This window comes from Mytilus edulis, chromosome 6 (genome assembly GCF_963676685.1).
Source record: "Mytilus edulis chromosome 6, xbMytEdul2.2, whole genome shotgun sequence".
Lineage (NCBI taxonomy): Eukaryota > Metazoa > Mollusca > Bivalvia > Mytilida > Mytilidae > Mytilus > Mytilus edulis.
In genome coordinates, this window is record NC_092349.1 from 88,367,057 (window position 1) to 88,374,071 (window position 7,015).

At 31.1% G+C, this 7,015-nt stretch overlaps 1 pseudogene; it reads right to left on the bottom strand.

Annotated features, from left to right (window-relative positions):
• Window positions 1-3,237: 3,237 nt before the first annotated feature.
• On the bottom strand, window positions 3,238-6,335 carry LOC139526861 (mytilin-1-like; annotated as a pseudogene).
• Window positions 6,336-7,015: the final 680 nt, after the last annotated feature.

Consider the following 7,015-nt stretch of genomic DNA (forward strand, 5'->3'; position numbering starts at 1 on the left):
GAGCTATGGGTTGACTTGTAAAAGGCTACCACTCATATCATTACAAGACTTAAGAACGTTAGTTATGAATAATTGAATGTTAAACTGTGAATACATAAGCAAAGGGCCGAAAATCTATCTAATCATTAACAATAACTAAGCATTTGGACAAATATGCTTTAGTTGCCGGCTGTGAAATCTTGGTTTTTTTTGTTTTTTTTGCAGATGATCAATTTATCGTCACAACAACAAAAATGAAATAATTGATCGAATCCTTGAGACTCTTTCGATTTGTATTCCAACAGTTAGTACATATTTCATACAACTTATGATCTTCCTTTAAAACAAACCTGGTTAATATGTGTTTAGTTGGTTAGAATACAGTGAATTGAATTCTATAGTAGTAATAACACCATTGTTTTCTCCTTTTTGTCTTTGTAACTGTTAAGCAAGACTAAGATTTATCCTTTCCAGTACTGAAGTAGAATTTTCACATACATGTCATTGCATATAAGATAATAATAATCACTGTATGTTTACAAATCAAAGATCCACCCATTTTTTCTGATCACAAACTTAAGTTACCATGTCATATCGAGTTTCAAAAATATTTTATAGAAGCACCAGTAAACGCAGTAAAATAGCAAAAATACCAAACTTCCAGGAAAATCAAAACGGAAAACCTTTATCAAATGCCAATATCAAAAGCTCCAACACATTAAATGATTGAAGAAAAAAAAAATCCTGTCATAAAATGGTGCTTTGAAATGCAAAGACATATGTTTATGACTTAGACATTTTTTTTCTGCAATGAAATGCAGGGATAACTTTTTTTTACTGTCAAATTCAAGTGGATAATGTTTTCGATCCTTTTTTGTATGAAACCGGATGTGACGTAGTATTTTGTGTTGCTATTACACCTTCAAAACAATGCATGTTTTTTTTATTCTTTCTTATAAATGCAAAAATGTCAAGACAGGTTTTCAGTATGCGGTTTTTGTTCAACGAAAAACACACACTTTGTCTCCAAAGAAAGTATACATTGTGTTAGATAACATATATTATCAACAGGACAATTTTCAAACTAAAAGTTAAACAATAACATATCAGGCTATTTATGAATTTATGACATTGAACATGTAAAATATAACCAGTATGGAGTATTGAATGATTTCCGAACGCATACAGTCCTTGAATGGTGTAAACTTCCCACTAACACCATACACCATTACACCATACACCATACACCATTACACCATACACCTTGTACCATTACACCATACACGTTACACCTTTGCACCATACACCTTACATATTACACCATACACCAATCCCCGTTCTATCTACACGATCCGCAATTACCCATAATGTAATTAAATTTCAAATATTAAGATTATTTTTATTGTTTATGTTAACAATCTGAAAAATTAAAATAAAAAGAACTTCGTTTTCAACCAATGAAATATTTTACACCGTTCATTCACACCATTCCCGATCGCACGTTACACAATCGCACTATTCCTCATACACCATTACACCATTCCCCTTACACCATACACCATAGCACCATACACCTTACACCATTGCACCATATGTCATACACCATTACACCATACACCTTTTTTGGGAAGTTTACACCATCCAAGGGCTGTACTGACAAACTTATGTATTGCAAATTAAAGATAGTACTATAGCAAGAGATAATAAACTAATTTTGAAGTAGTTCAGACTGTTTGTAACAGTAATCTATTGTTGATATTCAACTTCACGGTCTTAAAGTATAGATTCTAGGGACTGACGTGATTTATCATCTTAATTACGTGTCAAAATCACCCCTTTTGAGTCCTTGTATAATTTTACTGTTTAGTCTTTTTGTGATTATATAGTTATGACGTGCCTCGATACTTATACATCCCTCCATTGTGTTATTGTGCAATGGTCAATTTTGAATTCTTGCCTTTGATTTTTGCGTATGTACCTTGTCTATAGGCCATTTAGTATTTCTTTGTTGAAACTGTCATTTGTTTTTATAGTGATGAAGAATATATTACAATGTTGACTGTTGCACCCCAATGTTTGACGTTTGTACCTTCTATGTCTGTTTGTTTTGCTCACACATTGTTGTCTATATAATATAATTCAATGTGGCTGTCATACAAGTGAGAGGTTTAGCTAGCTATAACACCAGGTTTAATCTACAATTTTCTAAATAAGGAAATGCGTCTTAACCAAGTCAGGAATATGACAATTGTTTTCCATTCGTTACAAGTCGTTGAGCTTTTTGTTTTGTCATTTTATCATGACTTCCTGTTTTGAATTTCCCTTGGAATTCGGTATTTTTTTATATTTTTACTTTTTATGTGTTTAGATATCTATCTTAATTTTAGTTATAGTTGATTTTGCTGAATATTACCTCTTGATATTTATTGGTAAATTTAACAGAGAAACTTGACAAAATGCTGTACACAAAATGTTGTAGAAAAACAGCAGCATGTGCAATAAAAAATCTATTTGAGTGCAAAAAAAAAAATGAAATGTTTGCATTGCTTTCTTCAAGGTTATGTTGCTGCCAGTCATCAAATTATTATTGCTATGGGAGCTGCGTGATAATTCCGAAGTGTCCGTTTACAGCTATTACAGGGCCTACTCCCTTTGTTATACTTTTACCTGGTTTCTCTCTCTCTGATATAACACTTTTTACCTTATTTGATAAAATGTGAGTATCTAAAGAAGCAAGAACTGCCTACCTTTCCGGATCACCTGCATTCAACCCCGGTTTTAATGAGATTCGCGTTATTTACATTTTTAGATTTCTAGTGTTTGTTTCTTGTTGGTATTTTTCTCTATTATATTTTTGCAAAGATCTTGTCTTTTTTACTTGTCGAGTTTGCCCTTGGTATCTTTTTGCTTTTCATTTTTCAAAACTTGAGGCATTCATGTAACTTTTCTTGTAACTTGTAACGAACAAATGAGTATATCATTCAGACAGTCGTCTCAACCAAAAACACGACAATAATACAAATGCTTCAAGCTTACATTTAATTAGTTCTGACATCAGATAGTTATCATAGATTATAAAGCGCTTCAGTAGAAAATGTAATCTTCACAACGCTAATTTACTTTTAAATTTGTTTTATTCACCGAATAATACTAAAAATTGAACATGCATTCTGATCTTTAATGTAGAGTTAAAATAGACAGACGAGGAACATCTTTCATCACAAATACGACGATAATACTTTTCATTCATCTCGGTGACTTCTAATGTTTCTCTATTGCAGTACATACAGCATCAGCAACAGAACAACCAACAAAGGCTGATGTACACAGACCACTGGCAGGTTCAGCACAGCCAGCTAGACATAATCCAAATATAAAAATGCCACAAATAGTACATGCTACAGTCACTACACCACACGTAACTCCAAGTGTAGCGCAACTGTCTTTCAGTGCTTTGTGGTCACATGATCTCTTTTGTCTATTATTGGTTCCAATCTGTGTGTTGTTAAGTTCAATTGCATCTGCGATGACTTTCCCAAACAAATGCTTGGACAATAGTGTGGTAATATCCCCCAAATCGTTGATAGTGTCCAGCAAGTCTTTTGGCTCATATGGGCATTTGGAGTACATTGATTCACAGACATCACTATCTTTTACGGAGTGTCCATTTTAGCTCCATTTAAAACATGTCCAATATTCGGATAGTCAGCTAATAATTTCCTGGCTTCTGCATATAACAAACTGTCATGGTCTTGTCCGTTGTCAGTTGCAATTTTGGTTAGTAGACCTAAAGGGTTGTTCAACCTCTGATTCCATTTGGATTCTGGTAATGCAGCAAGTAAACACATCATTTCTCCTACACATTCAGTAGTATGATCGTGAGAGTCAATTAGTTTGTCTGCAGTAGCAATCATAGTTTTTGCATTTTAAAGCTCGAATCATTGTCGTTTAACAATGATGTTCCAGAGGTCCCCAATACAACGACTAACCAACAATATATGGTAATCATCCCTCAATAGTTTCTGCAAATTAAAAATTCAAATAAAGATTATGATAAAGTAATGAATCTGTGTATATTATTCAGTTTGCTGGTGAATCAGAAAAATGTACAATACAACGGAATCTTATTTGTACAAAACATTTCAAACGGTAGTCAGACATTTATAGGTATCTAAAACGAATTGTAATTTACAATAAGCATTGGAATAACACTTTGGTGAATATCAGGTAGGATTGTCAATCTTGATATGGAAATAAGCTTTACAAAATATCTTATATGGTTTATTTCTGTTGTAAACTCTTGTTTCTATCTGTTTTCAATTATATCAAAATTAAATTGATTTCTACAAGTTTTTTCATTAGAAGCAAATAAAGGCAACAGTAGTATACGGCTGTTCAATAGTCATAAATTGATTAAACGAAAACAAATCCGGGTCAGAAACCAAAACCGAAGGAAACACATCAACTATAACAGGAAAACAACGGAACAACATAAACACTGAACTGCTACAAAACAAACGCCAACATACATAGAAAAGGACTACTAGTATTTGATAACAACTGCAAACCAAACGGTACTAAACATTGTAAAAAGCAATTAAAACAATTAGTCTATTTATAACCCTATTGAACAAAAGCCTACATCCAAGTGAATACCAATCATTGGAAAACATTTAATGATTATAGCGACGAAATTTTTTAACATGATATATAATGCCTTTTTTCACTGTCGTGTGTCGTATTATATACGCAATTCCGTTTGACACTCACTTATATTTCTATTAGTATGCACTATTCATATTGAATTTTGATTAGCCAGTTCAGAATAAGATACTGTTTAATACATTTGGGTTTGGATGGTTATACATTGACACCAATATATTTGTTTATTTGTTGATGATGTACTGATACAAACCTTTATTGTTTATGTCATGTACAATAACAAATAGAGATTTCCATTTTATATATTTTCTGATAATGTTAACATACCTATTTTGAACTAAAATTTGACGCCAATTTTTGAAATCTTATTTATTAATATAAAAATTTCAAAAATCAAGTTTGTTTGTCTTATTACTTATTGTTCTTAGATGAAAGTACTCAACAACTGACCGTCTGTATTACCACTATGATAAGACCACGTAATTTTCAATTATTAAAGATTAAAGTTTTTAGACCATCTTTCACCATTGACTAACCCAATTTGCTTCCTTATATCTGAAGATATGTTAGTATTTTCTACTAGTTCTCCTTCAGTCTTCATCCAAATCAACTTCTGGATAACAGTCCTGAGTGGTTTTGTTATTTGTTCATTTCTAAATGGTATCGTTATTTATACATAAAACTAGCCAATAATGTTGAAATTTTCTGCATGTATAACGTTACATTTTTTGATTTTTGTAATTATTTTTATGCGTGATGCTTCAAGAGAATAAAAAAAAACAGCAAAAATCTACCCTTTTAATTTCCCCTTTTAGTATGTCTTTATTGTATTGTTTTTTTCACTCCATCTGTCTTTCCTCCAAAATAAATTTAATCAACCCGATTCAAATTCTTTGCTGTATCTTTCTTTTGAGTACTAGCCAAAAAGATGTATTTTGGTAAAATTTATGACCCAATTATTGCCTATTTCATTTTTATTTTAATTAAAATGTCCTAAATAATTACCTTAACATTTAATGCTTTTTTCCCAATTTATTCCTTCTAATTTGTCAGCATCATTGTTTCACAATCCACTTTCCTCCATTTTTGTTTATATTTTGTTAACATCAAGCCAGACGGAGAACCAACTAATTCAATTTCGTTGAAAAGAATGATAATATTTTGAAAAAAAGAGTGTAATCATACGGTAATTGAGAAATCTTTATACTACGAGTTTTTTTGTCTACCTTAATCTTTATCCCTTGATGTATTTATTGCTTCTTAGTCTTAATGATAAAATTTCTACTAAACAAATAAATAATGAACAAAATAAAGGACACCATTGACGAAAACTATAGAGTTTAAAAAAAATGATATCAACCCATTGTTTAAAACAAATTGTTTTTATATTATGTTTGCAGCTATCATTTAAATCCAAAAATGTGTCATTGTACATGTTGTATTGAAAATAAAACATGGTTTGATAAAATCTACAAAAATTATAGCTCCTCAGTTTGATATGTTTTCATCTAATAAGTAATATCTATATTTTGAATACCCAACATTAAATGACTTTAAATGTTTGAAAAATCCACATGTATTACGTTTATACTAGAAAGATCGTACTTGTGACTTACTTGTTCCAAAAGGCTGAAATTGATTGCTACAGAAGGCTGGAGGTTTTCTGGTTGCGTCTTTTGCTTTAAGGGGTCTATTTTATAGCCTGTTTTGTTTGAAATGTCATATTTTTCTAGACAAATGATAGATGTTTTTCTTAGAAAATTTGCATTGTTGTTATAATTTTCGTGTGGGTCAATGTCATCTACTTTTAGTCTCCTCAGCGATCGTCGTTTATCTTCCTTACATTTTTTAATAATATAATTTATAATGACTCAGTTTTATGTCAAAACAGAATTAAATAGATTTAAAGGAAAACTTATGTAAGATTTCCAAAAGTATTACGTATTATAGAAAACTTACAATCTTGAAACTGTTTATTCAAAATATAATACTTCTTATATTGAATTTATAATTTATCTATACATTTCATTATTTGTTTGTGAAATAAAACAATCTAAATCGAACAGCTGTCTATTCCAAACAGAATGTCTGGTCGCAATGTGGTTTACTTTATGCTGGTTTTATTACACGTGAATTTGCTTGATTCTTGGCGTACATTAAGTGAATTCATAAACGAAGTCTAAATTTTGATCATTACGTAATCAACACTGACGTTAGGGTATTTAATAAAAAATCGAAAATTAAAATCAAAGGACAAAAATGTGGCTAGAATAGAAAAAGACAAACCACAACCAACGAGAACAAACAAAGAAACTTAAGATGAGTAATCAGAAACCCACTAAAAACTTGGATAGGACTGAAGTGCTTAAGAAAG